Source organism: Schistocerca americana, chromosome 5, assembly GCF_021461395.2.
Source record: "Schistocerca americana isolate TAMUIC-IGC-003095 chromosome 5, iqSchAmer2.1, whole genome shotgun sequence".
Taxonomy (NCBI): Eukaryota; Metazoa; Arthropoda; class Insecta; order Orthoptera; family Acrididae; genus Schistocerca; species Schistocerca americana.
This window is the reverse complement of record NC_060123.1, coordinates 685,856,464-685,878,541: the sequence shown is the minus strand read 5'-3', so window position 1 is coordinate 685,878,541 and position 22,078 is coordinate 685,856,464.

Genomic DNA, 22,078 nt, shown 5'->3' with positions numbered 1-22,078 from the left:
ACTACAAGAAAGGTTGTTGTGTCAAACATGTGATTTACTGATAAAAATCCTAGAGCGAACGTTCCTAGAAGAATCAACCTACAGACTGCCTTTCCTTAAGGTACATACCGTGAAAATATCGTAAGGACAAGGTTCAAGAGATTCTGTTTTTATACCTCGCTTGCAGGCTCTCCAACTATCGTCCTTTTTGCGAAACATTCGGGGACTGGAACAAGATTAGGAAGACAGGAGTGGTGACGGGGGAGGGGGAAGGGGGGGGGGGGAGGGGCAGCGGTATACGTTAAGTAGATAATCTGGATACAGTTCACACCTGTAGGTGCACATGAATTAACAATAGAAAAAGGATGTTTCGTTACTTGTAATAATTGCCTGCAATTTGTTCATTATATTTCACAGTTGGAAGAACACTCTTAAAATATTCAACTGAAATAACTGGACGACGGAACATGCGACTACAGTATCTTCTTGCCGGAGGACAGACGTGAAAGTGCGATCAAGCCGCAAATTGTAACACATTCTCTTACATGGTACTGTATGAGCCTATATGCCTGATGTTAAGTATGTTCTTACACTAGGAGAATGAGCAGTACCAGCGCTTTCTCTGTCCTTACGTAAATGAATTTCAATACAAATTCGTAGTTCGCAACTGAAAAGTGTGTGATTTCACCAATTCAATATGTGAATAACCCATTTCTGAAAAAGTCTGTCACGATCGGCTGAAGCATGTTTGATTAATAGACTCCGTTCCATTTCAACAGACCCTCTGTCATCCAAAGTGGTCCGCATAAAGGAAACTGGTACGATTTAGACGGCTTTTGAAAGAAACTGCATCGATATCAAGGAAGCTTATGACTGTTTTGATATACTGCAAATATTATTGTGTTATTTCAGTCCAACATGAATTGATATTACAAATTTCTCGCATAAAAATTACTTTAGGTCAAAGCACTTCTTCGATTGGCTAACACTGACTGTGTATTCTGGAATATCAACGTAGTGTTTGATAACCATTTTCAGATCATATGTGATATTTATGATAGGAAGACGAGTATCGGTAATCAACTCTGCTGAGAACTACAAGCCTATTCAGGTGTCATGTTTCCTCGATGGAAGGAATTAATTTATTTACGGATTTATTGGCAATATAAGCATAAAATAAGAATATTTATGTCATAATATTACAGGAAACACTTTTGTGTTTGATGAGGAACTACAACATTTCTCGAGGTCCCTATGTGACACAAATCATTAAAAATGTATTGCGGCACAGAAGAGTTTACATCGAAATGAAAACATTCTAGCCAACGTACGAAGGGGAGCAGTGTCTGCAAACAGCGTATGACGCTGCAGGTGACGCAAAACGGAAGAAACCTATCGGCGTTGTCCGAGTGTTACCTGCCTGCGAATCGCCGTAACCACGTGAGGATCAGCTCCTACATCGGAGCGGCACGTCCGCTCGCCACGGCGGTCGGACGCGTACTGGCGGGGCGCGCGGCAGCTCGGGCCACAGCCCCCACCCGGCGCCCACTTCCCCCACCAACGCCGCTCCTTCCACCCCCCCCCCACCTTCCCCTACTTTTCCGTCGGTCACTACCAGCGCCTAGCAGCCGCCGGCGACCTGGAGTCCCGGCCACCAGGTTCCGGCGGCCGCTGTGGAACGCAATTTCGCGCCGTTGCCTCCGGCGATTTTTGTTTGTCTTGTTTGGATCTACCCTCCCCCAACCTATCCTTTTTTTATTCCGAAAACGGTTTCTGTGGCCATGGCTAAAGAATTTCCCCGGAAGGGAGAGTGATGCGCCCCTGTGGTCTTCCGCGCTACGCTGCGTGCTTACGGGCGCATGAAATCGCCAGGACGAAATTCGGCAGACAGTCCGTAATTGATAGGAAAGGAAGAAAAAAATAAACTGCAATATATTTTACCTTAGCTGAGTGCTAATTTGAGAGCTTCTACGTTAATAGGTGACCATTTTGTAGTGTGTATGTACCTTGTAGTGTGTATATGAAATGTAGCCCTCTGTCCACAGCATAGATATAACTAACAGTCGTAAAGTCACGATTTCTTTGGGGTGACTGTTACAAGCATAATGGAACTAATCAGGCTCATGCAATGGGGAGTTTCCAAATTTTTGTACATCATAAATTACGCTTTCAGACAAATTTCCAAATAAAACAGCATATTGAGATAATTTCTAATACAAAACCGCTTGGGGAACTAAGTAAATTTAGGAACGCGAACCAATGTTAAAGGAATCATTAGCAGCAAACTGACAGTTATGCAAGTGTTCTGTACTTACTGTATCATACAAAGGCGTTACACCAATACCTGAATCCAGTGATGTCATACATACAACCATGTTTTCCCTGACTGAAAGTCATTTTGACATGATGTAATACTGCAAAGTAACATAGGTGGATGAATCTTGGACCATACATAGAAAGAAATGCTGCAGTATACGTTATTGCTGATTTTTGCTTAATGGGTGATAGGGTGTCGTCCAAGGTATAATTCTCTGCCTAACGTTTCGTCTTCCAGTGATGGAAGCACCATCAGAGGCTTCAACGACTCAAAGAAACAGTTACAGGATCAAACAGCCGTATTTCATGCTGCAACTGCTTTCTGAGTCGTTAAAGCTTGTGATGATGTTTCCAGTGCTGAAGAAGAAACTTTAGGCAGAGTATTATATATTGGATCCTGCCCTAATGCCTGTAAAACAAATATTAAGAATAACATAGATACCGGCCTTGAAAGCCTCCACTTTAAACTATATAATATAACAGATAGAAATTTACAGTCGAACGAATACAAACTATACTCTTATTCGAAGAGAATAGTTACACTGAACTCACCGCCATCTTGATGGTCTCCTGGACATACCTCAACCACCGTCGTTGGCAACTGCTGTATTGCCATTGCTGCACGCGGACGTGCTCCAACAAGTATATCCAATGCATCCCACACGTGCTCGCTGGGATTTATGTCGCGGGATCGTCATTCGTGAAAATGAAGCTAGGGCAGAATGCATCTCTGAAAAGACGCGGATGTGGATGGAGCACAGTGTCACGAAAAGGTTGACCGCCGAGTGTTGAAACACATGGAGGTCAGTACCTCTCTACATATTACGCTTCTCCACACCATTACACCCGAACTTCTGAAACGACACTCCCTCACATGGCGAGAGGTGGAACACATATTGCATCCAGGAATTCGGTCGCGTAGGTACACTCATCTGCCGACGTCATTGTGACGCTTTACTCCTGAACCATACGCGTCTTTTCAGAGGTGCCTTCGGCTCTGACTTCTGAGTGACAGTGGGCGACTGCATCGTACAGGGCACGTGAAGGAGCTATTGGAACAAGAGGATATGCTGCGAATGGATTGGCGTGCCCGCTCCCTCGACTTAAAACCTCAAGAGCACGTGTGGGGCGCGCTGGAAAGACGTAGTGCAGGATGTCCAAATGCACCAGCGATCATCAACCAACTGTCAACCGAGCTGGTAGCGGAGTGGAACGTCATACCACAGAAACGTCTTACTAGCCTAGTGGCCAAACAAAGGGAAGGACGTTCAGTGTTCAACCTTCCGTCGACATCGAGGTCAGTAGAGACGGAGCACAAGCTCAGATTATTTGAAGGATTGAGAGGAAAATCGGTTGTGCACTTTCAGAGGAACCGTCACAGTGTTTGGAACGATTTAAGAAAATCACTGAAAAGCTAGATTCGAATGAGCTGATGCACATTTGAACCGTCTTCTCCGAAATGGGTGTCCAGTATACTAACTACTGCGACCATTCGCTCGGTGCTTTGAGACCAGCATCGGAGCATATTGCAAAGCTTACGTTTCCTTGCTTGGTAATCACACACCCTAATAAGAGCCACGTTTTGCTTGTCTAATGTTCAGGAGACCATCATAAGTGGCGGTGACTTCAGTGCAATTATTAGTTTTGAATAAAAGTGTTATTGATGTTTGTCTCATCGCTTATTTCTTTCAGTTACTTTCTGTATTACACTGCTGCAGTTCTTTCTATGTACGAGTATAGTCCAAGTTTCAACGAGCTGTGTTGCTTGGTAGTGACACAATACACAGAAGTCACTTTTGTCCTCACATTTTGCACACCAGTGTGGTTGCCAATGAAGAGCCAGGCACTAAGAACTCTTTGCCTTTTTCACATGACTCTGAACACCGTCACTCCACTGCAGATTTGAATTGCTCTTACCTCGAGCAGTTAAGATTTTCTCATTCAGCTTACGTAGAGGGGGACGGGGGAGTGCGTAAAGGATTACTAAAAAATTTCTGTGAAAGATTCACAATGGCCCCATCTTTCGGACGCCAAGAGTTTAAACAGTTCATCGTTATTAATCGCACGGGACGGAGGAAAGACTGACAGCACTTCTGCGTAATTCTGTGAGAAATGCATTGACATATAATAATATAATCCTAATGGGGGTGCAGCAATCACCGCAGACAAACCGTATCTGGGAAAGAAACCTTTGTAACGTGGTATGTAGCTCGACGCATCTACTTCACGCATAAATTAACGGATACCGACGGGAATTCTACCACAAAAAACCTCATTTTTTCAAGTGTTCCTGCGATAGGGACCGATATCTAAATCATCAACAAGCTATTTTGTCCTTCTAATACGAACATGTAGCCTCCTCGGTGTTCGTATAAGACTAATGAGTCAACTACATCGCCTACAACTATACTTCGCAAGTCACTTGACGGTACGTGCCGGAGGGTACATCTGGTACAAATATCTGATTCCCCTTACCCTGTTCCGTTCGTGAATCGCGCGTGGGTATAATATACGATAGTATTGTGCATAATGATTGAAGCTAATACTCTGTATTAGCTCCAGTTACTCAAATTTTCATTTTTTTTTTTTGAGTTTTCTTGGTGTAAAGTCAGTATTAAGTGCAGTATTGGTTCCTAGGTCTCGACAGCGTTAGAACATCCATTTTGTTGTTATAGTAAACAGGCAATGTTCTAGCAGTAATAACCTATCGAAACAGAAGAGAAATCAAGAGGGAAACTGGAACAAGTATTAAAGCGACAGACATTTTCTGGTGAAAATTGTGGAATACGATTGAAAGAGGTGTAAAGGTCTTTAATGGCGGAGTTAACGGTTCGCACTGGGCAAGGATGGGAAAGAAGATCGGCAATGACGTTTTGGAAGGGACAAACCTTCACATTTGCGACATTCATTCAGGGAAACTTCGGTACAGTTCGACTGCAGAACCGGCTGAATGGAATGAACAATCTAATGAGCACCCGCTATGGATTGCAAGTAAGCCTAGAAACATGGACGTAATGGGAAAACAGTAGAAATGAGATTAGCGATTAACTTAACGTCAAAATTAGGGACTATCAATTGGACGAAAGAAAGGAATTCTGCTATCTCGGAAGCGTAGTAACACATGAGGGGCGAATCATTGAGGACAAAAGATGGAGGCTAATATAGGCTAGGGTTGCGTTTCTAGCCAGAAGAAGTCAGCTGTTATCAAACATACACTTTAATTTGAGGAAAAAATTACTACGTATGTACGCTTGAGCACAGCATTTTATGGTAGATAATCATAGACTTTGGGAACACCGGTAAAAAGAGAATCGAAGCGTCTGAGATGTGGTGCTCTAGGCGTGCTGAAAATTATGCGCGGTGGGAAGATAAGAAATGAGGAAGTTGTTCGCAGAAACGAAGAGGAAAAGAACATATAGAAAGCACTGACAAACGACGTCGATGAGTAACTTCCATGGTACATGTAGAAAGTAAGAACTGGAGGGAAAGACAGAGTATAGAGGACATCCAAAAAATATTCGGGTTGGATAATGAGCAGTGGCAACACTGTTTACACTTCATACCACACTTCACTGACCGACGTTCACCGAATTACAAGCTCAAATGGCTCTGAGCACTATGGGACTCAACATCTGAGGTCATCAGTCCCCTAGAGTTAGAACTACGTAAACCTAACTAACCTAAGGACGTCATACACATCCATGCCCGCGGCAGGATTCGAACCTGCGACCGTAGCAGCAGCGCGGTTCTGGACTGAAGCCCCTAGAACCGCTCGACCACAAAGGCCGGCTAGGTGCAAGTCCTGCACTTTGTACGTACACACGTACGGCCGGCGAATTACAAGCCCTCAATATAATGGCTCCGCATACCGCTCACGTTCCCCTCGGGATGGAATGCATCGTACACTGTCAACGTGTCCATCTCTGCCGATGTTTTGCAAAGACCACCCTATGGCGCTGATAGTTCCCTCTGTTGTGTTGTAGCGTGTGCCGAGAAGAGTTCCCTTCATTTTGGCGAATAGCTCCTAACCGCGCGGACACAAATCGGATAAATACTGAGGATGTTCCACTATCTCCCACGCCCACATAAGCAGGAGATCCTTCACAGGGTTCGTTGTGTGGCGTCGAGCATTTTCATGGGGTGTGATGGTATGCAGTACATCAGCAATTTACTGTACAGCAAGGAGGCAAAAAGCTCAATTGTCATGTTTTCCGTGATGGACCGTCAGGAACGGATCCGATCGTGGATGACATCCCTGCCATCTGGATGCACGTCGTTCGTAATCTCCTAAACATACTGCTACGGCACTTGAACTGGCATCCCGCACTTTCAGACAGTAAACACACACACACACACACACACACACACACACAGCCGTCACGCCGCGCGGGATTAGCCGAGCGGTCTTCGGCGCTGCAGTCATGGACTGTGCGGCTGGTCCCGGCGGAGGTTCGAGTCCTCCCTCGGGCATGGGTGTATGTGTTTGCCCTTAGGATAATTTAGGTTAAGTAGTGTGTAAGCTTAGGGACTGATGACCTTAGCAGTCACGTCCCACAATACACTCCTGGAAATGGAAAAAAGAACACATTGACACCGGTGTGTCAGACCCACCATACTTGCTCCGGACACTGCGAGAGGGCTGTACAAGCAATGATCACACGCACGGCACAGCGGAAACACCAGGAACCGCGGTGTTGGCCGACGAATGGCGCTAGCTGCGCAGCATTTGTGCACCGCCGCCGTCAGTGTTAGCCAGTTTGCCGTGTCATACGGAGCTCCATCGCAGTCTTTAACACTGGTAGCATGCCGCGACAGCGTGGACGTGAACCGTATGTGCAGTTGACGGACTTTGAGCGAGGGCGTATAGTGGGCATGCGGGAGGCCGGGTGGACGTACCGCCGAATTGCTCAACACGTGGGGCGTGAGTTCTCCACAGTACATCGATGTTGTCGCCAGTGGTCGGCGGAAGGTGCACGTGCCCGTCGACCTGGGACCGGACCGCAGCGACGCACGGATGCACGCCAAGACTGTAGGATCCTACGCAGTGCCGTAGGGGACCGCACCGCCACTTCCCAGCAAATTAGGGACACTGTTGCTCCTGGGGTATCGGCGAGGACCATTCGCAACCGTCTCCATGAAGCTGGGCTACGGTCTCGCACACCGTTAGGCCGTCTTCCGCTCACGCCCCAACATCGTGCAGCCCGCCTCCAGTGGTGTCGCGACAGGCGCGAATGGAGGGACGAATGGAGACGTGTCGTCTTCAGCGATGAGAGTCGCTTCTGCCTTGGTGCCAATGATGCTCGTATGCGTGTTTGGCGCCGTGCAGGTGAGCGCCACAATCAGGACTGCATACGACCGAGGCACACAGGGCCAACACCCGGCATCATGGTGTGGGGAGCGATCTCCTACACTGGCCGTACACCACTGGTGATCGTCGAGGGGACACTGAATAGTGCACGGTACATCCAAACCGTCATCGAACCCATCGTTCTACCATTCCTAGACCGGCAAGGGAACTTGCTGTTCCAACAGGACAATGCACGTCCGCATGTATCCCGTGCCACCCAACGTGCTCTAGAAGGTGTAAGTCAACTACCCTGGCCAACAAGATCTCCGGATCTGTCCCCCATTGAGCATGTTTCGGACTGGATGAAGCGTCGGCTCACGCGGTCTGCACGTCCAGCACGAACGCTGGTCCAACTGAGGCGCCAGGTGGAAATGGCATGGCAAGCCGTTCCACAGGACTACATCCAGCATCTCTACGATCGTCTCCATGGGAGAATAGCAGCCTGCATTGCTGCGAAAGGTGGATATACACTGTACTAGTGCCGACATTGTGCATGCTCTGTTGCCTGTGTCTATGTGCCTGTGGTTCTGTCAGTGTGATCATGTGATGTATCTGACCCCAGGAATGTGTCAATAAAGTTTCCCCTTCCTGGGACAATGAATTCACGGTGTTCTTATTTCAATTTCCAGGAGTGTATTTTACGACACATTTGAACATTTGAACAGCCGTCACGGTTCACTACACTACTCGAGCTGATCTCCTGCTATCAGCTACAAACAGCACACATGCCACAGGATGCACATCCTTCGTGTTACGGGAGTGCTGACCCAATTCTTTATCCAGTCCTATTATTTGAGGACGTTGGGTGCAAGTGCTACTGCGATGGGTTGGTACAAGAGAGGAGTACGTGGCGAGCTGCATGAAACCCTTCAGAAGACTGAAGACTCAAAAAGGAAAATAATACTGTCATTTAATCCTTCGTTCGGAAGTGGATTTATTTTGTTCCAATATGCCAGTGTAATGTTAGTAAAATGTATGAGACAGGCGAAACACCCACAGACGCCATAAACAATGTAGTTAGTCCATGCCCGTTGCAAAAAAAAGAGAGGTGCTGACAAGTATGAATATTACCGAACTAGCAGTTAAATAAGCTATGACAGACAAATATTGACAGGAATTATTAATAGAAGAATGAAAAAACTGCTGGAAGGCGACGTTGGAGAAGACCATTTTGGGATCCGGAATAATGAAGGAACACGCGAGGTGACACTGGTCCCATGATTTTTCTTTGTAGATCGGTTTAAGAAAGGCAAACATATGTTTATAGGACTTGTAGACAGAGAACGCTTTTAACAGTGTTGACTGAAATAGAATGTGTTCAAATTCTGACAGTAGCAGGGATAAATTACAAGGAGCAGCAGCTTGTATGCAATTTGCACAGGTACCAGACCGCAGTTGTAAGCGAGGCAAGACATGTGAGGGCAGCACTAGTTGAGAAGGGGGCGTGACAGCGTTGTAAGCTCTGCGACTGACCAAGCAGTAAAGGAAACCAAAGAAAAATTTGGAGAAGCAATTAAAATTCGGGGAGCAGAAATAAAAATTTTTGAGTTTTACCTATGACTTGGAAGAGCAGTTGAACGGAATGGACAGTGTCTTGAAAGGGGGATATGAGATGAACATCAACAAAAGCAAAACGAGGATAATGGAATGTAGTCAAATTAAATCGGGTGATGCTGAGGGGATTAGATTAGGAAATGAGACACTTAAAGTAGTAAAGGAGTTTTGCTATGTAGGGAGTAAAATAACTGATGATGGTCGAAGTAGAGAGGATATAAAATGTAGACTGGCAATGGCAAGGAAATCGTTTCTGAAGAAGAGAAATTTGTTAACATCGAGTATAGATTTAAGTGTCAGGAAGTCGTTTCTGAAAGTATTTGTATGGACTGTAGCCATGTATGGAAGTGAAACATGGACGATAACCTGTTTGGACAGGAAGAGAATAGAAGCTTTCGAAATGTGGTGCTACAGAAGAATGCTGAAGATAAGGTGGGTAGATCACGTAACTAATGAGGAGGTATTGAATAGGATTGGGGAGAAGAGAAGTTTGTGGCACAACTTGACTAGAAGAAGGGATCGGCTGGTTGGACATGTTTTGAGGCATCAAGGGATCACAAATTTAGCATTGGAGGGCAGCGTGGAGGGTAAAAATCGTAGAGGGAGACCAAGAGATGAATACACTAAGCAGATTCAGAAGGATGTAGATTGCAGTAGGTACTGGGAGATGAAGAAGCTTGCACAGGATAGAGTAGCATGGAGAGCTGCATCAAACCAGTCTCAGGGCTGAAGACCACAACAACAACACCTTTGACATTATAGTTCTGTCACAGACAGTAAAGGCTTTGAACAACAGTTGAACGATATGGACAGAGTCTTGAAAAGTTATTATAAGATGAGCATCAATATAATTAAAGCACGGGTAATGGGATGTAGTCCAATTAAACTGGGCAATGCTGAGAAAAGTAGAATAGAAAATGAAGGTTCCTCTCACTTCTTCAACAATATTTACACGGTCTGAAAATCATTTAACGTAGTTTTCAAAATTTCCGGGCATAATTTTGTTCTTACTGACTACTTCCTTGCTTGAACTGAGATATCATACAGCATGGTTGCTAGCCTACCGTCCTCTCTTATTTCTTTCTCATCGAGCAGCCACTGCAGTACACGAAATTTAACACATGTTTCCTTGCATAGTTTTTCTGCAAATTGTTCATGTTTACATAGTGGGTGTTTCCTAGTACGTTAATGAACTTGTTAGCGCATGAAACCATTTTATCTATTAGCAATCTTCTTAAATGTAGGTGGGTGTTCGTAAAATACACTACTGGCCATTAAAATTGCTACACCACGAAGATGACGTGCTACAGACGCGAAATTTAACCGACAGGAAGAAGATGCTGTTATATGCAAATGATTAGCTTTTCAGTGCACTCACACAAGGTTGGCGCTGGTGGCGACACCTACAACGTGCTGACACGAGGAAAGTTTCCAACCGATTCCTCTTACACAAACAGCAGTTGACCAGCGTTGCCTGGTGAAACGTTGTTGTGATGCCTCGTGTAAGGAGGAGAAATGCGTACCATCACGTTTCCGACTTTGATAATGGCCGGAGAGTAGCCTATCGCGATTGCCGTTTATCGTATCGCGACATTGCTGCTCGCGTTGGTCGAGATCCAATGACTGTTAGCGGAATATGGAATCGGAGGGTTCAGGAGGGTAATACGGAACGACGTGCTGGATCCCAACGGCCTCGTTTCACTAGCAGTCGAGATGACAGGCATCTTACCCGCATGGCTGTAACGGATCGTGCAGCCACGTCGCGATCCCTGACTCAACAGATGGGGGCGTTTGCAAGACAACAACCATCTGCACGAACAATTCGACAACATTTGCACCAGCAAGGACTATCAGCTCGGAGACCACGGCCGCGGTTACCCTTGACGCTGCATCACAGACAGGAGCACCTGAAATGGTGTACTAAACGACGAATCTCGGTGCACGAATGGCAAAACGTAATTTTTTCGGGTGAATCCAGGTTTCTGTCTACAGCATCATGATGGTCGCATCCGTGTTTGGCGATATCGCGGTGAACGCACGTTGGAAGCGTGTATTCGTCATCGCCATACTGGCGTATCACCCGGCGTGATGGTATGGGGCGCCATTGGTTACACGTCTCTATCACCTCTTGTTCGCATTGACGCCACTTTGAACAGTGGACGTTTCATTTCAGAAGTGTTACGACCCGTGCTTCTACCCTTCATTCGATCCCTGCCAAACCCTACGTTTCAGCAGGATAATGCACGACCGCATGTTGCAGGTCCTGTACGGGCCTTTCTGGATTCAGAAAATGTTCGACTGCTGCCCTGGCCAGCACATTCTCCAGATCTCTCACCAACTGAAAACGTCTGGTCAATGGTGGCCGAGCAACTGGCTCGTCACAATACGCCAGTCACTACTCTTGATGTACTGTGGTATCGTGTTGAAGCTGCATGGGCAGCTGTACCTGTACACGGCATCCAAGCTCTGTTTGACTCAATGCCCAGGCCGTTATTACGGCGAGAGGTGGTTGTTCTGGGTAATGATTTCTCAGGAACTATGAACCCAAATTGCATGAAAATGTAATCACATGTCAGTTCTAGTATAATAGATTTGTCCACTGAATACCCGTTTATCATCTGCATTTCTTCTTGGTGTAGCAATTTTTATGGCCGGTAATGTAATTTAGAAGCACTATATGAGGTGAATAGTAAATTACACTGATAAGCCATAGTATTATAACCACCCACCTGCTATCGATGTAAGCGCGGCCAGCCGATAGTAGCGTCACCTGGCGAGGAACGACTGCTAGTCATACACACGTACAGTGTAGAATGGGGAAGGCGCGCAATCTGTCTGAGGTTCACCGAGGATGCGGAGCCTCGGCATGAGCATTTCTTATACTGCACGACTTGTCGCGTGTTCGAGGAGTGCTGTGGCGAGTGTCTTCAGCACGTGGATAAATCAATGTGACATCGTGGGGTTGACTGTCAATCCCTCATCACTGAAGTCGGACTTCGTAGGCTAAGGGGACTAGTAAAACAGGACAGGCGGCAAATTGTGGCGGAACTAACATCAGACTTTAATGCTGGGCAGAGTACAAGCGTGTCTGAATACACAGCTCACCGAACACTCCTAATGATGGGTCTTCGCAGCCGACGACCACGACATCGGCAACTACCACTGAAATGGGCACGCGAGCATCGACACTGGATTTTGACAAGAGGCAAAGAAATGCATGGTCGGATGAATCCTGATACCTTCTTCATCACGCCGAAGCGAGAGCGCGAATCCTTCGTCTTCCACGGGAACAGCTCATTGACACCTATACTACGGAACGGAGTGGCGGTTGCTCCATTATGCTCTTGGAAACATTCACCTGCCCGTCCATGGGGTGAGTGGAGCTCGTGCAAAGCACCAAGACGCCGGCGTGTATCGTACACTGGTTACAGACCACGTACACCCTATCATGACGATCATGTTTCCCGTAGGAGTGGCAATTTTCAACAAGATAATGCACTATCTCACAAGGCCATGAGTGAGATGGAGTGGGTGGTCTGAGGAACGCAGTGGAGAGTTCCAGTTAACGCGCCGGCTTCCCAACTCGCCAGATCTCAAATCGATCAAACGCATCTGGCATGTGATTGAACGTGACGTCAGAGCTCAATCCCCCCCACCTCCCAGAATTTACGGAAATTAGGTGACTTGGGTATACAGGTGTGGTGCCAACTCCCTCCAGCAACCTACCAAGGCCTCATTGCTTAAATGCCACGACGCGTCACCGCTGTTATCTGTGCCAAAGGTGGGCATACCGGCTATTAGGTATGTGGTCATTAATGTTCTGGCTGATCAGTGGAACTGAATTTTATTTATGTATTACTCTAAGAATTTACGTTATATTTGACAATATGATTAAACAACAACGTGACACGCACGGTGAATTAAACTTCTAGAAATTATATAAACCAAACCCACATTGGTACAGTGAAATCTGTTGATAATGATCAGTGTCTCGCTGAAAAAGACATGGTAAAATATGACGTGAGGTACAGGTTGTGCTAAAAATCCTTGAGCGGTCTTCCCAAAAATTTTCGAGTAGCATATTGGTCTCTTATATGAACAGTTGGGGCAGTGGCTAGAGTTTTGGGTTAGCATGCAGGAGGTAGAAGGTTCGATCCTGGCTTGAGGTATATGTTTTTTATTTAGTAAATGTAGTCCAGGTGGTACGGTACCTGGCATCTTAATCGTCACCAGCGATTGCAGCGGGTCCTCTAGAAAACATCTGCACTTACATGCTACAATCGTAGAAATACAAGATTGATCAGCTTTGAAGTAAGCCCTTTCCAAGTCGTGGGCGTGAATTTATTCGCGCCACTTCATCTACTAGATGCGAAACCTGTTTTCTTTCTACCCTCCTCCAATGGTCGCATAGATTAGTACCAGCTATTATTCTTGCCTCATTCAGGTCCATTACATTTCGTGAGGGCCTTACGTTATCAGTAGGAGTAGCAACATGCTTTGCGAATAACGTCAAAACTCAGTTACTATTTGTGTGTGCTATCATCACGGTCCCGCTAATTATGCCTTCCAACGTTGAGTCTGGTTACGGCATGCGGTTTAGTACGTATCTCAATGCATTATTATTATTATTACTATTATTATTATTCTATCAATGTGATTGTGGAAAGATCACGTCTATTACCGTTAGGGAAACAGTGTAATTCGAAACCGATGGCATGATGGAACATGCAGAGCAATGTCTGTGAGAGGGGTAATGCGCGCTAGGTGGAACAGCGTGCAAGACTGACGGTGTGTTTATACTGTATGCGCTGTCCACCAACAGGGACTAGTTGTGAGTGGAGTAGCGCACCCGTGACAGACTCCAATGTACATGCATACACGTATCGAATTTTCTCGTTGTAAACCTCTATACCAGTGTAGCTCACATATGGCTTACACAAACGACGAATATGTGGGTATGCTTCTGGTCCTCGGTGCGTCTGATAACGAGGCTGGTGTTGCTGCTCGTGAATACGCTGCTGGATATCCTCGTCAAAACCGTCCAGATGAAAATGTGTGGCGTCGTCTGGAGCTGTGCCCTCGGGAGTCAGGTTCTCTCCTTCCACCATCGCGTGACAGAGGTCGTCCATCGATTCGCCGTACTCTAGCTACTGAGGAAACTATTCTGGAGGTCATACACCATGAATCTCAGCAAAGTACACGTAGCATAGCAAGGTAGCTGCGTGTCTCGCAACGCACGGTCCTCAACGTGCTGAACGAGCATGGGCTGCACCCCTATAATTATCCTTTCACGCAACACCTGGATTCTGCAGATCGTCATTAGCGGATGCAATTCTGTGAATGGTTCCAACAACAACAGGAAGCCAACGATGACTTCGTGAACACCGTAATATGGATGAAGCAGCATTCACTCATGAAGGTGTCTTCAATATGTACAATGCCCATCATTTGTGTGAGTGTAACCCGCACGTCACCCGCGACCGTGGATACCAAGTTCGTCTGACCTGGAATATTCGACGATGTTTGGGCCCCTACATGTTGCATGACCGGTTGACTGCACGAAGGTAACACGCATTCCTCTAAAACTATTTGCCTGACGCTCAAACTTTGAAATCCCCCGGATGTCTTCCTGTGGGGGTACCTGAAGGAGCATGTGTACTTTACTCCGTCGACGAATGTGGTAGACTTAGTAGCGAGTTTTTATGCTGCCCTTGTTACTCTGGACGCAGCTTTGTTGCGAAGGGTCCAGAGCGGGTTGCGCAATGTTTGGAAGTGGAGGGAGGTTGATTTGCGCATATGTTGCTCAGAGGGCAACGTATTCTGTTGCGAAGATCATGCGGTCATTAATATGGACGTTATTATTGTCACTGGTTGTTAATGTGCGACATCTGAGCACTGATATTATATGTAGTATAAGTGACACATATTGTGTTATTGCACTGTGCTATCATCTTGAGCATATCCGAATTGATATTATTTTTGTAGTTATTCTATCCTATGACAGGTCATTTGTTTCAACTGTCTATTTCTCGTCTGCGTAACCACATATTTTTTACATTCAGCGTTACAAAATGTTGTAAATTTAGGATACATGTGACGTAAGAAACGGTGTATATTACAGTATTACAGTATGAAATGTCAGAGTGAAATCAGCAAATAAAAAAAATGCGCCCGAACTCAGGATCGAAACCTCGACTTCCAGGATGCTAACCCAAAACGCTATACATTGCACCAACTGTACAGCAAAATTAACCTGTGCTGACTGAGGTGGTTACCATACATGTGGTTACAGTGTTACCAGATTGTTATTAATTAATTAAAATTAAAAATGTTACGAAATTACGTGTTTGATTCTCTGAATGTTCTGGAAAACTACTGCAGCCACACACCTGGGACATATTTTATTAAATTCACCAGACAAACAACAACGAAATAAATGGAGATCGTGCTTTATTTTAACCTCGTACAGTTTTGGGATGGCTTCAGATTAGCGAAGTTGCTAAATTTCAGGCAACATCTTTTATTATCCGTAACTCCGTAACCAAACATTAGCGGAGCTTTGTTTAGATGAACATTCTTCTTTAGTTTTACTTGTAGAATAACATATTAAGGTATTTGCATATTTTCGTGAATCACCTGTATATACACTGTATACAGGGTGAGCCAGGAGGAAAGGTACATGCTATGAGACGCGATAGTATTAGTGATTCTGAACAGAAAGCTTCATATGGACATACGCGCTATTGCGAATGGTTTCGGAGATAGAACACGTTTAATATCACTTTTGCACTTTTTTCTTTAATTACTCGAAAACCGCACACTCCAACGAAGACGTGTCTCAGTACACAATTAAACTAAATTAAATTTTGCTACAGAAAAAGTACTATTTATTTTTTGTCTAGGACTAATAGTTTGATCGGAGAGATCGTGGGAATATTGAAAATCTCGCTCGACGTGCGTGCGCTGTAGCTTAGGTTTGAGGTAGTTTTCCGACTTGATAGCCCACAAGCGTCACGTATCAAAATGTTCGTCTCAACTTTCTCTATATTACTGTAGTGCTTTATAAACAATGACAATGAAGAATGCAGAAAATAAACAGAAAAGTAAATTAAAAGTGTTATACGTCGGAAACCATTCGGAATAGGACATATGTCCACATCAAGTTTTTTTGTTCAGAATCAGTAATGCTATCATCCGTCAAAACACCTACCTTTCCTCCTGATTCATCCGTGAGTCGCATAAGACGTAACACCCCCATTATTCCGGGGGCGATTGCACGTATCGACAAGCGGTGTTCGGCGAATCATAGCCGACTATGGGGCACATACTTTGATACCTGCACAATAATCTCAACGTTTATATAGACCGAGATAATGAGGCAAATATATGTTTACAAATGGGACGCTATACTTTTTTTACCGCTGTGGAAAAGACGTGTATAGTGATGTAACGCATGTTGCTATTGTGATTCAAACTTCGCTTAAAAGACGCTGGAAAATATTGTACGATTGAAGGTCGAGGCGGCCGGAAGCGGCTGCAGACTGTGAACACGCCTCGCCCGACCCGCAGGCCGAGTTGCCGTGCTCTGTGCAGCATGCACGGCCTACGTTACGTAGGTAAATCCTCATCCGCCCTATTTTAAGCAAACTTAGAATCACAGTAGCAACATGCGTTACATCACTATACGTGTCTTTTCCAGAGCGTTCGAATGATGGTAAAAAAAGTATAGCGTCCCATTGAAAAAACACATACTTGCCTCATTATCTCGGACAATATAAACGTTGTGATTATTGTGCATGTACTAACGTATGTGCCTCATAGTCCGCTATGATTCGCCGAAAACCGCATGCCGATACGTGCAATCGCCCCTGGAATAAAGGGGGTGTTACGTCTTACGCGACTTACCCTGGTGGTGGTGGTGGTGGTGGTTAGTGTTTAACGTCCCGTCGACAACGAAGTCATTAGAGACGGAGCGCAAGCTCGGGTTAGGGAAGGATTGGGAAGGAAATCGGCCGTGCCCTTTCAAAGGAACCATCCCGGCATTTGCCTGAAACGATTTAAGGAAATCACGGAAAACCTAAATCAGGATGGCCGGAGACGGGATTGAACCGTCGTCCTCCCGAATGCGAGTCCAGTGTCGACTTACCCTGTATTCAGGATGTTTCACTAAATGTGTTTGCCTCTGTAAATTACGAAATAATAGGCGACGGAAATATTTATTGCGGTAGGTCACCATAAGAAACGCTACACTGTTTGCGGAGCTACGAACATAGTTTATTGTGTTATTATCCAAAGAGTTACAGCAAAAAGATACAATTTTTTAAATGTAACAATAATTGTTTCTATCATGCACTGGAATCAGTAACACCAGCTGCGTACACATCACTTTAAATTACATTCCTTTCACTTTCAGTTTGGGAGCTACAACCCTTCAAAGTTACAGGGGCACATACCACACGCTGCTCATAATACACTCCTGGAAATTGAAATAAGAACACCGTGAATTCATTGTCCCAGGAAGGGGAAACTTTATTGACACATTCCTGGGGTCAGATACATCACATGATCACACTGACAGAACCACAGGCACATAGACACAGGCAACAGAGCATGCACAATGTCGGCACTAGTACAGTGTATATCCACCTTTCGCAGCAATGCAGGCTGCTATTCTCCCATGGAGACGATCGTAGAGATGCTGGATGTAGTCCTGTGGAACGGCTTGCCATGCCATTTCCACCTGGCGCCTCAGTTGGACCAGCGTTCGTGCTGGACGTGCAGACCGCGTGAGCCGACGCTTCATCCAGTCCCAAACATGCTCAATGGGGGACAGATCCGGAGATGTTGCTGGCCAGGGTAGTTGACTTACACCTTCTAGAGCACGTTGGGTGGCACGGGATACATGCGGACGTGCATTGTCCTGTTGGAACAGCAAGTTCCCTTGCCGGTCTAGGAATGGTAGAACGATGGGTTCGATGACGGTTTGGATGTACCGTGCACTATTCAGTGTCCCCTCGACGATCACCAGTGGTGTACGGCCAGTGTAGGAGATCGCTCCCCACACCATGATGCCGGGTGTTGGCCCTGTGTGCCTCGGTCGTATGCAGTCCTGATTGTGGCGCTCACCTGCACGGCGCCAAACACGCATACGACCATCATTGGCACCAAGGCAGAAGCGACTCTCATCGCTGAAGACGACACGTCTCCATTCGTCCCTCCATTCACGCCTGTCGCGACACCACTGGAGGCGGGCTGCACGATGTTGGGGCGTGAGCGGAAGACGGCCTAACGGTGTGCGGGACCGTAGCCCAGCTTCATGGAGACGGTTGCGAATGGTCCTCGCCGATACCCCAGGAGCAACAGTGTCCCTAATTTGCTGGGAAGTGGCGGTGCGGTCCCCTACGGCACTGTGTAGGATCCTACGGTCTTGGCGTGCATCCGTGCGTCGCTGCAGTCCGGTCCCAGGTCGACGGGCACGTGCACCTTCCGCTGACCACTGGCGACAACATCGATGTACTGTGGAGACCTCACGCCCCACCTGTTGAGCAATTCGGCGGTACGTCCACCCGGCCTCCCGCATGCCCACTATACGCCCTCGCTCAAAGTCCGTCAACTGCACATACGGTTCACGTCCACGCTGTCGCGGCATGCTACCAGTGTTAAAGACTGCGATGGAGCTCCGTATGCCACGGGAAACTGGCTGACACTAACGGCGGCGGTGCACAAATGCTGCGCAGCTAGCGCCATTCGACGGCCAACACCGCGGTTCCTGGTGTGTCCGCTGTGCCGTGCGTGTGATCATTGCTTGTACAGCCCTCTCGCAGTGTCCGGAGCAAGTATGGTGGGTCTGACACACCGGTGTCAATGTGTTCTTTTTTCCATTTCCAGGAGTGTACATGGCTGTGTGGTGTGTGATGGATGTTCTTGGGGTGGGAAGTTTATTTGAATGAGATGTTCAAATGTGTGTCCATGTTCCTGAATGCATAATGCAATGCACCTTCTAAAGGATCTGCGGACGAGATGTAACATTGCCGCTGTCACGGAGCAACATGCGTCCTCGATACGCCGTTTTAGATCATCTGAGGATGTGGCTTCAGTGACATAAACACGAGCCTTTAGATATCCCCACAAAAAGAAATCTAATGGTGTTAAATCGGGCGATCTTGAGGGCCATGAATGAAGACCATGGCGCCCCAACCACCTTCCTACAAACCTGTTGTTTGGTTCTTCCAAAACAGCACGCGCAGAATGGGCTGGGTGACCATCGTGCTGCATACACGTATGGATTCTCGTATGTAGACACACATGTTGAAGGAGAACACCCAAACTGTCGACTATAAACGCGCGATATAGCTCATCTGTCAGTGTACCTGGGAAGTAGCGTGGACCGATGATTTCATCCCCAAGGATTCCACACCATACATTAATAGACCACCTACGTTGACGTTTAACAGTAATTATGATGCTAACTATGGTGGCAGAGGTATGATAAAATTAGGATGCCGGAAACACTCTATAAATTCAACGGCATCATCAACACCGGAACGTATTGTTTAAGTTGGTAAGGAATCATTCATTTGCTTATTACGCAAACTAACATGTAAACCAGGAAGTGAATTGGCAATTTTTAAGGGGTCACACTCCTGTAGGTAGCATAAATACAAAATTCACATTCAGAGCTTTACTAGTTTTAATGTATAGCGTAGAGCAAGGATTGCATGAACATTACTTTCATTGACATGTTGCTTTAAATAAGAAGCAAAAAATCAGGTTTCAGTGAATACCCAAGAATCTTCAGTGTCTGAATGTTGATAGCAGCACCATCACTTGTCACTGACCTGACGGGGGCACCAATAGAGAAAGTCTAATAGTTTCAACAAATGCATCTGATGATATTTTATTCACTACAAAATATGCAACTTTTAAACTTATTACACCATTTGAAAAACTTAACTCCACTATCTAGTTCTTCAATCACTGCGTTCTCACTCTCCATCTAATCCTACCCTCTCCCTCTCCACCCTATCCTCTCTCTCTGTCTATGCCCTTCTCCCCCTCCCTGAGTCCACCTCCTCCTCTCCTCTGTCTGTGCTCATCTCCTCCTCCCCATCTCACCATCCATCTCCTACTCCCTTCTGTCTCTGCACATTTACTCCTGCACCCTTCTGTGTCTGTCTCCTCCACTCCTCTCTCTCTATCCTCCCTCCTTACTGTGCATATGCTCCTGCCCCCTCCTTTGCAACCTCCTTCTCGCCTCTTTCACTGTCCATTTCCCCCTCCCTCCCTTTCTCTGTCCTTCTCCTCCTACCCCCTCTCTGCTCATCTGCTCTTACCACTCTGCCTTTTACTACCCACTCTCTCTGTCCACTTCCTACTCCCCACTCCCATCACTCTCTCTATCTCCCTGTCACCTATTTCCCCTTCTCTGTCTACCACCTCCTCCCCAGTCTCACTGCTCATCTGTTCCTGCCTCCTTTTCTCTAACCACCACATCCTCTAATTTCTGTCTATCTTCCCTATCTCTGCCCATCTCCTTCTTCCATCCTTAGAAGTCTATCACATCTTCCCCCTCTCTGTGACCCTGCTGCTCCTTGTCCAAATCCAGCTCCCCCTCTCTGCCCATCTGCTCTTCCCCTCTCTGTGCATCTCCTCTTTACTCGTCTCTGTGTCCATCTCTTCCTCCTGTATCTCCCTGGCCTGTCTCTCGATCTACCCATCTCCTCTCTCCCCACACCCTCCTCCATCTCTCTATCACCTCCTTCCCCCTGTCTGTCTATCTCGTCCCATATGTCCATTTCCTCTGCCCCTCTCACTGTCCACCCATTCCCTCTCTCTCTGTACATTTCCTCCTCCCCCTCTCTGTCCACCACTGCCTTCCACCTCTCTCATTCATCACGTCCTCCCCCATTTCTCCGCTCATCTCCTTCTCATCATTATCTCCCATCATTCCGTTATCACACCCACTCTTACCCCAGTGGGAATTTGGCAACTTGTGTTCCTGCAGTATTTCTTTCCAGATACTAATATGTGTACCACGCTTAGTATTCTCTGTTGTATTATGTTGTAAGACTCCAGAGGGGTTATCGTCACCTGTTTGACACACTGAACAGCATAAATAAGGGACAAATTGCCTTCCACATTTGTAAAAGTATCCTAACTGAAAGGTGCAACAAATAAATAATAACAAGTCGTTATTGTGGATAATCACGCCCGTAACATTTTGTGTTTGAATTCTCATCTACTGATCGATGGCAAGCAAGTCATTGTGTCGGTCGGTCCGTGGCTGTCCACTGGTTGGGTTCAGACGGATCAAGTGTAGTAGGGCTCACGACCTGTCTCGCCCAAGTGAACGAGGGCAGACCGACCTCCCTGGAGGCTTCTGAGTGCTGTTGTCTTTATTGTCTTTCCCAACGGTGTTTAATTATCTGTTTTCAGCTACTTAAAATTTAAGGCTTATGGTTATTTTCTTTCTTTTTTCTTAAAAATATTGCAAAATTAATTGTGGGCTTTGAGTCTTGCAACCTTATTCTTAAAATTATCTTTCAAACTTAAACATTGCGGCCTTCTGCCTTTAAAAGATTATGGTAATATTTAAAATTTTGAAACTTCATTGTGGCCTTCAGCCATTTGTATTGCACCTTGCTTATGTTTGATCTATCTACTTTGCTTTGAGGCTTTCCATCTAGCTGTCATAGATTTTTTTAAATTATTTTAGTGCTATTTTAATTCGATTTTTGTCTTGATTTTTTTATGATTTCGTGTTTGGAGGCCTTCAGCTGTGAAAGAGTGGCATTTGGGAAAGCTTCGGCTATGTGCCACTTTGGTTGTAAATGTGTCATTAAATTACAATAAATTACAAATATAAGGTGAAACTGACCCCAG